We start from the raw sequence: 18064 nt of genomic DNA on the forward strand, positions 1-18064 counted from the left end.
TCTTACTTTTGAGTCGAGAAGGTAGAGCTAGGACCTGATTCTGATCCCCATCTAGCATTGGAACCAATTCTGGGAGCCTCTCTTGCCAAATTAGTTTGTCTTGATGCAGATCCTGACGTGGAACAGCAAACTGATCTACCTCTGGGGGCGGCTCTCCAGGTGAATCCCTGCCCAAGAATGGAAGCAAACTGTCAGTTAACTCCCCGGCCCCAGCTCAAACTCAAATATGTTTGCTCAAGCCTTTTGCTGTAGGAACAATGGGACAGAATAAAGGTAAGCTCACAAAATAAGGGAACATTTCTTACCTGTTATTTTTTTTTTCTCCAAATTCTTCTATACAGGTCCAGACAGATGGGCTATGTTTCCTTTCTATTAACTGAGGAGACAGAGAAGAATTGAGGACTGAAGCGTCATCACTGTCCTGAATGTACTGAAATCCTAACAGCTTTAGCTGAAAATATGTCCAAAGCAGGCAGTCAAAACAAACTTAAAATAGGACAAACTCCAACACTATTTATCTATGCTAGAATCACAAGGCAGGCAGGGAAACTGGTTCCTTTGAGGAAGGTAATCAAAGAAATAAGCAGAGTAGCCCTCACCCCGTTCCAGCATGTTTGAAGTACTTGGGGATGGAGTAACCCCTTTCCTTTATTCGTCTATATAGGTCCATGAGCCATAAGAAAATGACTCCCCACATGAAGCTCCTCAATACAAGACCTCTGACTGCACCACGTCAGTCCTTTCTAAAGGCAATTCTAAAGGAATCTGAAATGGCAAGCCTGTATCTGAAAGTGCTGAGAAGAGCCTTGAAGAAGACTCCCTGGCAGTGAGGAACAGGAGAAGCAGCAAGGACCCTGGAATCAGGCAGACCTGGGTTTGAATTCTGACTCTGTCTCTTTCTACTGAAGTGACTTGAGTCACAAACATCTGTGAGCCTTATTAGTAGCATTTTCCTCACACCAGGCAGTCTGAGGATTAAATGAAAGAACATGTTAAGGCATCTAGGATGGGCTGGGCCCAGAGAAGGCTGTGATGATGTCAAATATGCACTGGCCAATGAACAGGAACCCTGGGGATGCCCAGAGGTGGTATGGCCATAGCTCTAGAAGTACAGAATTCTCAAAGGGAAACAGAGCTCTCTGCTCCAAAAGTCCTACGCAAGTCAGAAGCCAACTTCAAGATACAATGCACAAAGAGCCAAATTGTTATCAGCCAGCTTTTATTACAAGGAAACAAATGCTGCATGGAAAATTATTTGTAAAGTTTGTGATTTTGCCACTTACTAACAGTGTGAACCTAGGCAAGATTTCTGAATTTCAACTTTTTCATCTGAAAAATGGGGAATAATAATATCAACATTGCAAGAGTTCTTGGGAAAATAAGATAACATGTTTTGAATATTTATCATGTGCCAAGCACTATTCTAAGGCTTTTTGGTATGTCATCTCATTTGCATAAATACTTAATATAGTGCCTGGAACATAATAAACAACTAGTAAATTAGGCATTAAATAAATGTAATGGGCAGAGGAAGAATTACTAAGGTTCCAAGAGGAGAGAAGAGAAGATGCCTGTTTCCACAGGTGGGAAGAATAAGATGCAACTGGGAGAAGAAAGGTATAATAGTTACTGGATATGAGACTCTCAAAACTTTTGAACCATTACAAATTAAACCAATCTAACTCACCCCAAAGGACAGAACTGAGCTCTTTTTTCATCTTTAATGTTTATGCCTCTCTGAATCTGAAAGAAGCTGCAAGGATTCCAGTACAAACCAAAAAGTGATGACCGTACCCTGAAGCATGCAAACTTCTGTGTCTCTACAGCTGTCCGTAGGAAACTGGTGCTAGTGGACTATGGGGGAGCAATAGGGCATTTCTGGGACTGCAGCTCAATTTGCCTTTATAGTGTGGCACACCTACCTCATGGATATTCTCAGTAGTGGAATAAATAACAGGGATAAATCTTGGATTTCCCTCTTATTTGTTCTTTGTGCTTATGTTCTTGGCACAATATTGATGTGTCATAGACAAGTCAGCATGTGAATATGCTCTATCTGAATAGAGCCTGTCTTTCTACCTTGTAGAGTCCTTCAGTTTCTAAACTCATGGAGCTTGTATTGTTAGAACCAATGAAGTAACTAAAAGAATTTTTAAAAAAATAAGCCATCAGTCTGGACCTGTGTAGGTGAATGAAGGAGAAGCACTTTAAAGTCAGGGGGAAAAAAGTAAACTTAACATTTAGGATTATCAACCAGTACTAGTTTTCCATATAATGTGTTTCATTTTTTATTTCATCTGGAAGAGATATGATTATTACTACCATTTAAACAGTGGTACTTTACTAATAAGCTCTTGGCACATCTTTTTTCAGGTTCAAAATAGTCTAACATACTGCTAAGTTGTTGCATCAGTGTTTGTCAATAATAGAAAGTCCTTATTCGAGAGATTTACCAGGTTGTATTACATGGAACCCAGAGGTGAATCCAGACTTTGTGGGGCCTGAAACTTATCTAATTTGGGAAATGACCTCTGATAAAAACATGCAAAATTTATGTATATAGAAATTGGGAGGGCCGGGTGTGGTGTCACACTCCTGTAATCTCAGTGGCTTGAGAGCCTGAAGGAGGAAGATCGCAGGTTCAAAGCCAGCCTTGGCAATGGAGAGGCACTACACAACTCAGTGAGACCCTGTCTCTAAATAAAATACAAAATAGGGGTGGGGATGTGGCTCAGTAGTTGAGGGCCCCTGAGTTCAATCCCCAGTACCAACAAAAAAAAAAAAAAAAGGAAAGGAAAAAGAAAAAGAAAAAGAAATTGCAAGGGCCCCAATCAGAACCTTAGAAGAGACCTGTGCAAGGGAGGAGACCCAGAGCTTAGGTTCCATTCAATTCATGATATATCTACATCAGCTGAGACCTCTGAACAAACTTTTATAGTTCAGGGAAAATTGGTATTTTAACTTATAAATACCCCAGTACATTCATATTGATCATAAAATTACCGGCATCTTCCCTTGGCAAGTTGCCTTTGGAAAGAAATTTAAGAGGCTTATCTCTCACTATGGCAAGTGTTTCCTGAAGCAAAATGGCTTTACCTATTAGAAAAATTTTACCCAAAACAAAAGTGCTCAGCTCCCAATACACACTTGGTGGATCGTGACACCATTACGCCAATCTTTTTTTTTTTTTTTCCCTCTCTCTCTTTTTGGTACTGGGGATTGAACTCAGGGGCACTTAACCACTGAGCCACACCCCCCAGCTCTTTTTTGTATTTTATTTAGAGACAAGGTCTCACTGAGTTACTTAGGGATGTTGCTAACTTGCTGAGGCTGGCTTTAAATGCATAATCCACCTGCCTCAGCCTCCTAGCTGCTGGTATTATAGGCGTGTGTCACTGTGCCCAGCTCTTTTCTTCTTTTTTAAGAGACAGGTCTTACTATGTTGCCCAGATTGGCCTTGAACTCCTGTCTTAGCCTCCCAAATGGCTGGGACCACAGCTGTGCACCTTGTCTGGCTCAATGTGCCAATCTATGAAAGCAACTATGAATTGGTCTGAGAGGCAGAGCTCCATTCGCATTGCATGATATGAGTGTTAATGTCCATTGCCAGTTGGCTCTGAGTTCTCATCATGAAGCAAATGCCTTTTTCTGTTCAGATGAACACAGAAACTAGAGATAAGTTGGTGCCTCCTCCATTATGAGTCTTTTCTGACCCACCACCCATCCCTGCTTTGTTTGAAAAGTAGACTCTCCATATTCTTTCCCCAAGTTAGGCTTCAGCAAATTGATGAGGGGGAGGAGGTGGCTGCAATAAATGAGCATCTGAAGGAAAAGTTAATCCAGCTCCAGGCATACCATAACCATCCCTTCATGGAACCCAAAATGAACCATGTGAACCTGGATTTCTGATCCACGAGACAGGTGAACAATTTTTTCCAAAATTGAGTTGAGGGGAGAACTTTCACCTTGAGTCTTAAATCCCTTTCAGGGGTTAGGGGTATATGTTGCTCAGTGCCAGAGTGCTTGGCTAGAATGCCCAAGGCCCTGGGTTCCATCCCCAGCACCGAAAAACAAAACAAATCAAATAAATAAGTAAAAACAAAATTTCCTTTTGAGCTGAAAGGAAATAAAACCCATACTTCTTGTTGAGGGTAGTCAGGAAAGAAAGTATATGTAATTAGGTCAGAGCAATGTATTTTCTTTACAAATGTCTTTTACACTATATCATAAACATCATCTTTCTCACACCTCTTACTGCCTACATACAATTCATGACTTCAGAGGCAGGTATTTTTAGAAAAATAATGCTCTGGGTGATTGGGGAGAGAGGTCCCCTGAGCCAATTCGTTTCTGCTTTCCATTGAGAAAGCACCTGCATCTGTGCTCCCTGGAGGGCTTTATGCTAAACTTCATTCTTTGTAGCCCTGTTGCATATATTTAAGCAGTTAGGGACTCTAAATGTGAGATTGAATCAGAGTTAAACTCAAAAATGAAATTCAAGGACAATTCACATGTCAGAGCATCATCACTGAGACTACCATGGCAATGCTAATTTGGGTGTTGCTTGCATGATGCTTTCTATTATCTATGCCAGAGATCAGTGCTAGGGAAAGCAGAGCATGTCCTATATAAATTACAAGTCTCTTGGCTTCTCTGTACCTTAGTTTCCTCATTTGAAAAGAATGAATGGATCTTAAGACATACTTCTCAGAATAAGACAGGGCTTACATCAAGCTAACCAATAACTGTATAACGTTTTTAACACATAGTTTTGGGGTTTTTTTTTTGTACATGCGTGTATCTTCTATTTCACTTACAACTTGTGTAAAAACTGCAGTCCATGCCATGCCTGAAATGTTCCAAAGCCCAGTTCTGTGAGTAAATTGCAACCAAGGTTTCTACAAAAAAGAAAGCCAAAGAAGAAGGAGAAGAAAAAAGATATTCTTTCAGAACATTTATCATTTGGCAGTGATTCTAACTTATATATGATGAAATGTAACCTCAATACTTTTTCCACACACTAAAGAAATCTTGCTGTGGAAGATCCTGACTTATGACTTATATTTCTGCGTTTATACATGCAGAGCCTTAGCTATAAAACAGTGAATGCTCAAAAAATACTTGTGATATTTACTTCTCTAAAACAGGGCTTTACAACTTCAATGCTATTGACATTTTGGGCTGGAAAATTCTTGTTGTGGAGTTTTGTCCTGTATATTGTAGATGTTTAGCAGCATCCCTGGTGTCTGGCCACTAGATGCCAAAATGTCACCTGGGTATAAAATCACACTAATTGAACCACTGCTCTGTAATGACTCATTTCAATCTATGTATAATAATTCTCATACTTATCTTTGCTAGATACTAAAAAGATTTGCTATATAACTTTAGCAACTTTTTACTAATAAATTTTTAATCATAATTTCAAATGAGTAGCAAGGGGGTTTATAAAATTTCAAATATCATCAAGTTATACTTGTAACTTACATAAATTACAAAAAAGGTAGTGGTTCAAATGTACGTCTTTCGATAGATTGTATTTTATTGCAGGATAAATCTCTAGGAAAAGTAAAAGGAAAATATTGCCTTGATTAGATATTAGCTATCTTATTAGTATGAATAAATAGAATCCAGAATTGATAATATTGAATACCTAGTTTTTGTTTAAATTCTAAACCTTTGGACTTATATTTTAATTTTTTAGAGTTTTTAACCCTGCCCACTTTTCTCTTGAGTCTCACTTTCATAAGTAAAATATACAACTTTATATCTTGACAGGTTTTGAGATAGTCTTTCCTGACAGTAGGATAATTATTATGTGACCTTTTACAGTTTTATCAAGTTCAAGATTATGAGCTACAAGTATTAATTTCTGCATGTAATTTTTAAAATTAAAGGGAATATTCTCATGTTCCTGGCTTAATTTGGTTTTTCTTTCACACGTGCATGTGTGTGTGTGTGTGGGGGGGGGTACAGGGGATTGAACCCAGGGCCTTGTGCATGCTAAGCAAGCACTTTAACACTGAGCTATACCCCTAGTCCTTTATTCTATTTTTCTAACCCAGTTTTAATACTAGAAGAAAAAGATACCTTTCCAATCATTTGAAAGACAGTTACTCCTCTAATTAATGCATGTCTTTGAACTAATTCAGAGTTGTACTTTCTATCATACTAATGGAAACTCATTTTGGTTTCATATTACCTTAATACTCCATGAAGTACCCCAGGCCAATGGGGCCGTGCCTGTGCGGGCCTAACCGTTATGGCAGCCCCTTGACACTCGCGCCTGGGCAACCCCGTGGCCCCGCCCCGCCCCGCCCTTTATTTACGACACCTTTGTTTAGCAACCTTTATTAGGCTCAACCTTTATTACGCTCACTCAGACCGGGAGTGACTTGGTTGGAGACCCTTTTCCCTTCTTACTTTATACTTTCCTGCTAAAGGATTTCATCCATTCTTATTACTTTAAAGAAACAATTATTTATGAATGGTTTCAAAACCAGCTTATGTCTTTAGCTGCCTGGTTGGTGGTCCTGTTAGGAAATTTCCCAAGCAACTCCAACTCAGTGTCTTAGACACTGAATTATTGATAGTTTTGATACTGATAGAAACAACTGGATAGATACCCATTGCCCACTCACCCCCTTTCTCCCTGCCTGATGAATGGCATTTCATCCACTCACCTGCTCAAGCCCCCCAAAGGAAGTTTTTCTTGTTCTCTTCTTCTCCTCTCACCTACAACCCATCGTGGGCAAGCCCTGCCAACTCTCCTAGACATGCAGCTAGCTGTACACCTCTTCTCTCCACCCCCACTGCCACCCTCCACGCTACTCTCTGCTCTTGTCTTCTGCAATAATCAAGTAGGTTTGTTTGGTTTTGGTGCTGGGGATGGAACCCAGAGTCTCTTTACCACTGAGCCACATCCCCAGCACTTTTTATATTTTATTTTGAGACAGAGTCTCACTAAGTTGATTAGGGCATTATTAAATTGCTGAGGCTAGTCTTGAACTTGCGATCCTCCTGTTTCTGCCTCCTGAATTGCTGGGATTACAATTGTGTGTCATCACACCCAGTGATAGTCAGGTATCTTTTTTTTTTTTTTAAAGAGAGAGGGAGAGAGAATTTTTTTTTAAAGAGAGAGTGAGAGAGAGAGAGAGAGAGAGAGAATTTTTAATATTTATTTTTTAGTTCTCGGCGGACACAACATCTTTGTTTGTATGTGGCGCTGAGGATCGAACCCGGGCCGCAGGCATGCCAGGCGAGCGCGCTACCGCTGAGCCACATCCCCAGCCCGATAGTCAGGTATCTTTATGAAAATACCCAAAGGATTTAAAGTCAGCATACTGCAGTGACATAGCCACATCAATGTTGACAGCAACTCAATTCATAAGAGCTAAGCTATGGAACCAACCTAGGAGCCCCTCAACAGATGAATGGATAAAGAAAATGTGGTATATATACACAATGGGATATTACTCAGTCGTAAAAAAGAATGACTTTATGACTTTTTTTTCCAGTAAATGGATGGATATGGAGACTATTATGCTAAGTGAAATAAGCCGATCCCTCAAACCAAAGGTTGAATGTTCTCTCTGATCTGTGGACATACAACAAGGTGTGTGTGGGGGAAATAGAAGTTCATTGGATTAGACAAAGGGGAATGAAAAAAAGTGAAGGGGGGACAGAAATAGAAAAGACAGCGGAATGAATCTGACATAATATTCTTAGGTACATATATGAATATAACACAGTGAATATCATTTACAACCACAATTCTAGGATCCTAATTAGAATAAGATGTACTCCATGTTTGTATAAATATGTCAAAATATACTCTACTGTCATGTATAATTAAAAATAACAAGTAAAAAATCAATTGTAGGGGCTGGGGATATAGCTCAGTTGGTAGAGTACTTGCTTTGCATGCACAAGGACCTGGGTTCAATCCCCAGCACCACACACACACACGCGCGTGCACACACACACACACAAAGAATAAACTGTAATCCCAGCAGCTTGGGAGGCTGAGACAGGAGGATCCTGAGTTCAAAGCCAGCCTCAGCAACTTAGCAAGGCCTTAAGCAACTCAGCAAGATCCTATCTCTAAATAAAGCTCAGCATTTGAGAGCCCCTGGGTTCAATCCCTAGTACAAAAAAAAAAAAATCAACTGGATTGTCACTCCTGCTTAAAACATGATTTAATCAACAGATACTCTCTGAGAATGAACATGGTATTCCAGTGAGGAAGACATCAACCAGCACAGAGCCACACACAGTTACTCAGCTACAGATAAGGACCATAAAGAAGGTAGCAGAAGGAACTGGGGCATAGCTCATGGGTAGAACACTGGATTCCATCCCCAGCACTGCAAGCAAAAAATGTAAAAATAAAACAAAACAAAAGGGGCTGGGGATACAGCTCAGTTGGTAGAGTGCTTGCCTTGCATACACAGGCCCTAGGTTCAATCCCCAGCACCAAAACAACAACAACAACAACAACAACAAAAAACAGTGCAACAAGAAAGTGACAGTAACAAGGTTGGGGATGTGCTCAAGGGGTGGGGGAACCAGAGAAGACCCACGGAGGACAGAATTAGCTCACTCATCACCATTCCAGCCTCTATCTGGCATGCAGAGGTAGGAAAACTAAAGTTACCTTTCACCCAGGGTACATCCCACCAATAAGATATCCCTTCAAAAGATCTCAACTTGGAGCATTCAGTAGGGAAAGAAGGACACTGAGCACTGTTGTCCTGCCAGCTCTGACCCCAACAGAGGCCACACAAGCCAGAGGCCACACAAGCTAGCAGCTTTCTCTGCAGCAGAAATAGCAGCCTCTGTGGTGGCCCAATGCTTTGTGTGACCTTGGGAATTCTCCCCACAACTCCAGCCACCCCCAAGGCTGAGAAGATCATGCTTCTACACCCATTCTCCTCATGGCCCACCTTGGGCTCACGGGCTATTTCATCTGGATAAGGGCAGTAATGGCAGGATGCCCAGTGCAATGCTGGGAAGGGGAATCTTACCTCATAGACTGGGGCATCTGGACCTTCAAACTGGAGACCTGGAGAACACAGGGAAAAGGACAAAAAGCGCCATCTGAGAGGATGCCAAGGATCCCTGATGCTCTCCCCTAACTACACATGCTTGAGAGACTAAGTGTCACCAGCTTTCCAGAGTGTTGGCTGACAAACCTCTTCTCTCCAAAGCTGTCAGATGGTGCCACAGTCTTTCACAAACCCAAGTGGTTCTAAGGCCTCCAGGGCCCTTCCTCAGCTTTGGATGCTGGGAATTCACTCAGCTCCTTCCTGGTACTGAAGGGAAGGCAGCAATGGAGACATCCTTAGACAAGGGATCTGGATTCGTAAAATTCACAGAGATAGAAAGGAGAATGGGAATTGCCAGAGGCTGGGGAATGAGGAGTTGTTGTTAAATGGGTATATAGTACCAATTGTAGCTGGGTACGATGGTGCATGCCTGTAATCCCAGAGGCTCCGGAGCCTGAGAAAGGAGGATCCTGAGTTCAAAGTCAGCGTCAGCAACTTATCAAGTCAGCAACTTATCAAGGCCCTAAACAACTCAGCAAAAGTCTGTCCCTAAATAGAATATGAAAAATGGGTTGAGGATGTGGCTTAGTGGTTGAGCGTCCCTAGGTTCAATCTCTAGTACCAAAAAAAAAAAAAAAAGTACCAATTGGAGGGCTGGAGGTGTGGCTCAGTGGTAGAGTGCTTACAGAGCATGTGCAAGGCCTTGAATTGCATCCCCAGCACTGTGGAAAATAAAAATAAAATAAAAAGTTTCAGTTGGGAATTGTGAAGAAGTTCTAGAGATGGGTGATGGTTGTATAACAGTGTGAATATACTCAATGCCACTGAACTATATGCTTTAAAATGGTCAAAATGAGGGTCAGGGTTGTAGCTCAGTGGTAGAGTGCTTGCCTCTCATGTGTGAGGCACTGGGTTCAATCCTCAGCACCATATAAAAAATAAATAAAATAAAGATATATTTTAAAAAGTTATCTTCTGGAGCTGGGGATATAGCTCAGTTGGTAGAGTGCTTGCCTTGCATGCACTAGGCCCTGGGTTCAATCCTCAGCACCAAAAAAAAAAAAGGTTATCTTCTCAAAAAATGGTCAAAATGATAGTTTGTGTTGTACATATTTTACCATAATAAAAAGTATCATCCCGGAGAGACGGGAAGATGGCGGCCAAGGGAGTGCAGCACACCAGTACGCTGCGCCACTGTGTGGGAGAAACACGAGGTGAAATGGCTGAAGGCTACCTTGGTGGGAATCCCCAGTGAAATTGAAGTGCTCCAGAATCTAGAGGTCAAAATTCCAGCGCGCGGGATTCGGCTGCAGGGGCTTGGTAGCGGGCGATTTCTCTGCACGGAGCGAAGCAGTACTTGGTCGGCGGACCGCCCCGTGGATGGAGTCTGGGACGCGCCCGAGTTAATTAGCCGCGAGTTACCAGAGAGGGATTACAGCGAAGCGGATTCTGCAGGCTCCTGCCAATGGCACACTAGCCGCGCTGAGTGCTGAATTCCAGCTTTGAAATACAGGAGAGAATCGGTCCAGTTCGTTTCCCGACACCGGTCGGAACACGCAGGAGAACTGCAGCCGCCATCATGGAGAGCTGATGCAATCATCCCTGTTTTCTGCTGATCTCAGCTCATTCAACTACAGAACAGGTGATTCCAGGCTGGTATTTGCCTGCGTCGCGCAGACAGATCGCTCAGGCTCGGGATTGGAAACTCTGAGGAGAATACTCTTCAGGCCTCACCCCTGGCAAGGCGGGCGCCGGGCTTTGAGCAGCCAGATTCTAGTTCCCCGGGTTGCTTTGGCCCAGGGCGGGAGATCCTTCTTGGCCCGGGGCTACGGAACCCGCGGCAACTGTGTCTTTGACCCTGCCCCTGTCTGAGTGTACACTGAGCTGGGAGAGGTTGGAGCTGCCAGGCCCGGGCTCCCGGGGCCGCCTGGGCCTGAGGCTGGGGTACCTCTGTGGAGCCTGCTCCGAGCAGAGTGTGGCAGGGATCGGAGAGGCTGGGTTCTGGCCCTCGGTGGCTGCTTGAGCCCAGGGCCGCGGAGCCTGCGGGGACCGCGAGCTGAGGCCAGCCACAAGTGAAACTTGCGACGAGGGGCAGCGGGACTCTGTCTCCTGGAACAGTTTTGACCCGGAGCTGGAGAGCCCGCGGGAAGTGCGTCTTAGACTCTGCTCCCAGGGGAGCGTACACCGAGCAGGGAGAGTTTGGTGCGGCCAGGCTTGGGCAGCTAGCAGGGAGAGTCTGGTGCGGCCAGGCTTGGGCTCCCGGGGCGGCTCTGGCCTGGGATTGGGGAACCCGCGGCGGTTGCCCTGAGGAGCCTGCTCCTAGCAGAAAGCGGCGGGGATCGGAGAGACTGGCTCCTGGCTCCCGAAGCGGCTCTGGCTCAGGGTTGGGGATCCTACAGGGAGTGCTTCTTGGTCCGGGTCCTGCTGGGTGCTGCGGGGGCCTGGAGGGCAGAGTTGAGCTGCCTCCTGTGCCCAGAGCAGGCTAAGGGTCCCGCCGGTGTGGTATCGCGACACCCCAACTGCATCTGGGGCCGAGGAGAGTAGCCGCCCACGCCTGGAACAGGACCAGCAACCCGACGGCAGGGTAGCCAAGTCAACCCACTTGGAGTAGAGGCCGTGAAGAGCTGCCGTCTTACCCTGCAAGGTAGGCAGTCCGGTGTCCCACTGGCAGGACAGGCTCGGCAGCCGGCCAGTGTAGTGGACGAGTAGCATCGAGGCAGTCACGTCACACTGGTTGGAGTGGGGGTTGAACAGAGCCGCCGCCAGCATCTGGAAGGAGCTCAGAGACCCATTGGAGAGGCAGTTGGGTACCCCCACTGGGAGTGGGGGTTGAGCAGAACTGCAGCCCAGGCCCGCAGAGTGGGCAGATCTGAGACCCACCGGCGGAACAGGCTTGGAGGCCGACCAGCGTGGTAGACACGTCACATCAATTGGAGTAGGGGTGGAGAAGAGCTGCTGCCCACGTCCGGATCAGGACCAACGATCCGAGGACGTGGTAGGAACGTCACCGCAATTGGAGTGGGGGCAGAGTAGAGCAGCCACCCGTGCCCGCAGGGCGGGCAGACCTACGACCAACCAGCGTAGTATATAGATCACCCTGATTAGAGGAGGATCACAGCCACTACCCGCCCTACAAGAGAGATATCCCAAATATACAAGAGCAACAAAAATAAACAGGGGGAAAAATTTCAAAAACACAACAGTTTCACGAAGCAGAAAGAAACGCAAGCAACATGAAAAGACAAGGAAAGAAAGGACCACAAGCAATGCAGATCAACTCATCCCTAGAAGAGGTAATAGCTGCAACAGATGGAATGTCAGATAAAGAGTTCAGGATATACATGCTTCAGATGATCTGGACTCTCAAGGAAGACATGAGACAGCAAAATCAGACAATGAAAGATCACATTGACAAGGAACTACAGAAACAAATCCAGGAAGTAAAAGATCAATTTCACAGGGAGTTAGAAGTAATAAAGAACAAACAAATAGAAATCCTAGAAATGCAGGAAGCAATAAACCAACTTAAAACCTCAATTGACAATACTACCAGCAGAATAGATCACTTAGAAGATAGAACATCAGACAATGAAGACAAAGTATTTCAACTTGAGAAGAACATAGACAGTTCAGCAAGACTGCTAAGAAACCATGAGCAGAACATCCAAGAGATATGGGATAACATTAAAAGGCCAAACTTAAGAGTCATTGGGATACAGGAGGGCACAGAGCTCCAAACCAGAGGAATGAACAATCTATTCAATGAAATAATACGAGAAAACTTCCCAGACTTGAAGAATGAAACAGAATCCCATATCCTAGAAGCCTACAGTACGCCAAAAGTGCAAAATCATAAGAGATCCACACCTAGACACATTATAGTGAAGATGCCCAACATACAGAATAAGGAGAGAATTTTAAAAGCTACAAGAGAAAGAAAGCAGATTACATTTAGGGGCAAACCAATCAGGATAACAGCTGATCTCTCAACACAGACTCTGAAAGCTAGAAGATCCTGGAATAACATTTTTCAAACACTGAAAGAAAATGGGCTCCAACCAAGAATCGTGTATCCGGCAAAATTAAGCTTCAGGATGGAAGATGAAATTAAAACCTTTCACGATAAACAAAAGTTAAAAGAATTCGCAGCTAGAAAACCATCTCTTCAAAAAATCCTTGGCAAAACATTACAGGAAGAGGAAACTGAAAATAACATTGAAAACCATCAGTGGGAGGTAGGACAGTAAAGGGGGGAAAGTAACCAAAGAGGAAAACAAATCAGGTTTAGTAACATAAATAAACAAATATGACTGGAGGAACAAACCTAATCTCAATAATAACCCTAAATGTTAATGGCTTAAACTCACCAATTAAGAGACACAGGCTAGTCGATTGGATCACAAAACAAGATCCAACAATATGTTGCCTACAGGAGACGCATTTGATAGGAAAAGATATACATAGACTGAAGGTGAAAGGCTGGGAAAAATCATTCCACTCATATGGACTGCGGAAACAAGCAGGAGTGTCCATACTCATATCAAACAAAATAGATTTCAAGCCAAAATTAATCAAAAAGGATAAAGAGGGACACTGCATACTGCTCAAGGGAACCATACACCAACAAGACATAACAATCATAAATATATATGCCCCAAACAATGGTGCACCTACGTTCATCAAGCAAACTCTTCTCAAGTACAAGAGTCTAATAGACCACCATACAATAATCATGGGAGACTTCAACACACCTCTCTCACCACTGGACAGATCTTCCAAACAAAAGTTAAATAAGGAAACTATAGAACTCAACAACACAATTAACAACCTAGACTTAATTGACATATATAGAATATACCACCCAACATCAAGTAGTTACACATTTTTCTCAGCAGCACATGGATCCTTCACAAAAATAGATCATATATTATGTCACAGGGCAACTCTTAGACAATATAAAGGAGTAGAAATAATACCATGCATCCTATCTGATCATAATGGAATGAAACTGAAAATCAACGATAAAATAAGGAAGGAAAAATCATGCACCACGTGGAGAATGAACAATAGGTTACTGAATGACCAATGGGTCATAGAAGACATCAAGGAGGAAATTAAAAAATTCTTAGAGATAAATGAAAACACTGACACAACATATCGGAATCTATGGGACACATTGAAAGCAGTTTTAAGAGGAAAATTCATTGCTTGGAGTTCATTCCTTAAAAAAAGAAAAAACCAACAAATAAATGATCTCATACTTCATCTCAAAATCCTAGAAAAAGAAGAGCAAAATAACAGCAAAAGAAGTAGAAGGCAAGAAATAATTAAAATCAGAGCTGAAATTAATGAAATTGAAACAAAAGAAACAATTGAAAAAATTGACAAAACCAAAAGTTGGTTCTTTGAAAAAATAAATAAAATTGACAGACCCTTAGCCATGCTAACGAAGAGAAGAAGAGAGAGAACCCAAATTACTAGCATACTGGATGAAAAAGGCAATATCACAACAGACACTTCAGAAATACAGAAGATAATCAGAAATTACTTTGAATCCTTATACTCCAATAAAATAGAAGATAGTGAAGGCATCGATAAATTTCTTAAGTCATATGATCTGCCCAGATTGAGTCAGGAAGATATAGACAACCTAAACAGACCAATAACAATAGAGGAAATAGAAGAAACCATCAAAAGACTACCAACTAAGAAAAGCCCAGGACCGGATGGGTATACAGCAGAATTTTACAAAACCTTTAAAGAGGAACTAACACCAATACTTTTCAAGTTATTTCAGGAAATAGAAAAAGAGGGAGAACTTCCAAATACATTCTACGAGGCCAACATCACCCTGATTCCTAAACCAGACAAAGACACTTCAAAGAAAGAAAACTACAGACCAATATCTCTAATGAACCTAGATGCAAAAATCCTCAATAAAATTCTGGCGAATCGGATTCAAAAACATATCAAAAAAATTATACACCATGATCAAGTAGGATTCATCCCTGGGATGCAAGGCTGGTTCAATATACGGAAATCAATAAATGTTATTCACCACATCAATAGACTTAAAAATAAGAACCATATGATCATCTCGATAGATGCAGAAAAGGCATTCGACAAAGTACAGCATCCCTTTATGTTCAAAACTCTAGAAAAATTAGGGATAACAGGATCATTCCTCAACATTGTTAAAGCAATCTATGATAAGCCACAGGCCAGCATCATCCTGAATGGAGAAAAATTGAAGGCATTCCCTCTAAGATCTGGTACAAGACAGGGATGCCCTCTCTCACCACTTCTGTTCAACATAGTCCTCGAAACACTGGCCAGAGCAATTAGACAGACGAAAGAAATTAAAGGCATAAAAATAGGAAAAGAAGAACTTAAATTATCACTATTTGCAGACGATATGATTCTATACCTAACAGACCCAAAAGGGTCTACAAAGAAACTATTAGAGTTAATAAATGAATTCAGCAAAGTGGCGGGATATAAAATCAACATGCATAAATCAAATGCATTCCTGTATATCAGCGACAAATCCTCTGAAACAGAAATGAGGACAACTACTCCATTCACAATATCCCCCCCAAAAATAAAATACCTGGGAATCAATCTAACAAAAGAGGTGAAAGACCTATACAATGAAAACTACAGAACCCTAAAAAGAGACATAGAAGAAGACCTCAGAAGATGGAAAAATATACCCTGCTCATGGATAGGCAGAACTAACATCATCAAAATGGCGACATTACCAAAAGTTCTCTATAAGTTCAATGCTATCCCAATCAAAATCCCAACAGCATTTCTTGTAGAAATAGATAAAACAATCAGGAAATTCATATGGAATAATAAAAGACCCAGAATAGCAAAAACAATGCTAAGCAGGAAGTGTGAATCAGGCGGTATAGCGATACCAGACTTCAAACTATACTACAGAGCAATAGTAACAAAAACAGCATGGTACTGGTACCAAAACAGGCGAGTGGACCAATGGTACAGAATAGAAGACACAGTAACCAATCCGCAAAACTACAACTATCTTAATTTGATAAAGGGGCTAAAAGCATGCAATGGAGGAAGGATAGCATCTTCAACAAATGGTGCTGGGAAAACTGGAAATCCATTTGCATCAAAATGAAACTGAATCCCTTTCTCTCGCCATGCACAAAAGTTAACTCAAAATGGATCAAGGAGCTCGATATTAAATCAGAGACACGGCGTCTGATAGAAGAAAAAGTCGGCTATGATCTACATACTGTGGGGTCAGGCCCCAAATTTCTCAATAGGACACCCATAGCGCAAGAGTTAACAACCAGAATCAACAAATGGGACTTACTCAAACTAAGAAGTTTTCTCTCAACAAAAGAAACAATAAGAGAGATAAACAGGGAGCCTACATCCTGGGAACAAATCTTTACCCCACACACTTCAGATAGAGCCCTAATATCCAGAGTATACAAAGAACTCAAAAAATTAGATAATAAGATAACAAATAACCCAATCAACAAATGGGCCAAGGACCTGAACAGACACTTCTCAGAGGAGGACATACAATCAATCAACAAGTACATGAAAAAATGCTCAACATCGCTAGCAGTCAGAGAAATGCAAATCAAAACCACCCTAAGATACCATCTCACTCCAGTAAGATTGGCAGCCATTAAGAAATCCAACAACAACAAGTGCTGGCGAGGATGCGGGGAAATGGGTATACTTGTTCATTGTTGGTGGGACTGCAAAATGGTGCAGCCAATTTGGAAAGCAGTATGGAGATTTCTTGGAAAGTTGGGAATGGAACCACCATTTGACCCAGCTATTCCCCTCCTCGGTCTATTCCCTAAAGACCTAACAAGAGCATGCTACAGGGACACTGCTATATCGATGTTCATAGCAGCACAATTCACGATAGCAAGATTGTGGAACCAACCTAGAAGCCCTTCAATAGATGAATGGATTAAAAAAATGTGGCATTTATACACAATGGAGTATTACTCTGCAATAAGAAATGACAAAATCATAGAATTTGGAGGGAAATGGATGGCATTAGAGCAGATTATGCTAAGTGAAGCTAGCCAATCCTTAAAAAACAAATGTCAAATGTCTTCTTTGATATAAGGGGAGTAACCAAGGACAGGGTAGAGACGAAGAGCTGGAGAAGAAGAATAACATTAAACAGGGATGATAGGTGGGAGGGAAAGTGAGAGTTAAGGGAAATTGCATGGAACTGGAAGGTGAGCCTCAGGGTTATACACAATTACATATAAGAGAAAAGGAGGAGTAGGAGAAAAATTATATAAGCGGAAGAAACGATTTATAGTAGAGGGGATGGAGAGAGAGTAGGGGAGGGGAGGGGAGGGGAGGGGTGAGGGGACAGTGGAGAATGGGATAGACAGCAGAATACATCAGTCACTAGAAAGGCAATTTGTAAATCAATGGAAATGTAACTGATGTGACACAGCAATCTGTATACGGGGTAAAAATGGGAGTTCATAACCCACTTGAATCAATCTGTGAAATATGGTATAATAAGAACTATGTAATGTTTTGAACAACCAACAATAAAATAATTTAAAAAAAAAAAGTATCATCCCAAATAGAAAAGCGTTTTTAAATAGCTATTCAAAAGCTGGGGATGGTGGCACACACTTGAAATCCCATCTACTTGGGAGATTAAGGCAGGAAGATCTGAAGTTCAAGTCCAGCCTGGGCAACTTGATGAGACCCTGACTCAAAATAAAATAAAAAGGGCTGGGGTTGCAACTCAGAGTTAAAGCACTTGTTCAGTATATGGGAGACCTTGGGTTCAATCCCCAGCACCAAATGTGTGTTGAATAACTCAAGAATGCAGGATTAAGAAAATGGAATAAAAATTAAAAATTGAAAATGAAAATCAAATATGGCAATTCCCTCTTATTATCATCACTAAATTAGAAAACAAATATATATGTACATATATATTTAATTTTTTTTATTTTTGTGATACCAGGAATTGAACTACTATGCTATAT

General features: G+C 42.0%; 1 long non-coding RNA gene across 1 annotated transcript in view; it reads left to right on the plus strand.

Annotated features, from left to right (window-relative positions):
- Positions 1 to 18064, plus strand: part of LOC308636207 — a 770476-nt gene that overhangs the window by 13916 nt on the left and 738496 nt on the right. The window lies entirely within an intron of this gene.

This window comes from Spermophilus citellus (assembly GCF_964194105.1).
Source record: "Spermophilus citellus genome assembly, chromosome: 17".
In the NCBI taxonomy this organism is placed as follows: Eukaryota; Metazoa; Chordata; class Mammalia; order Rodentia; family Sciuridae; genus Spermophilus; species Spermophilus citellus.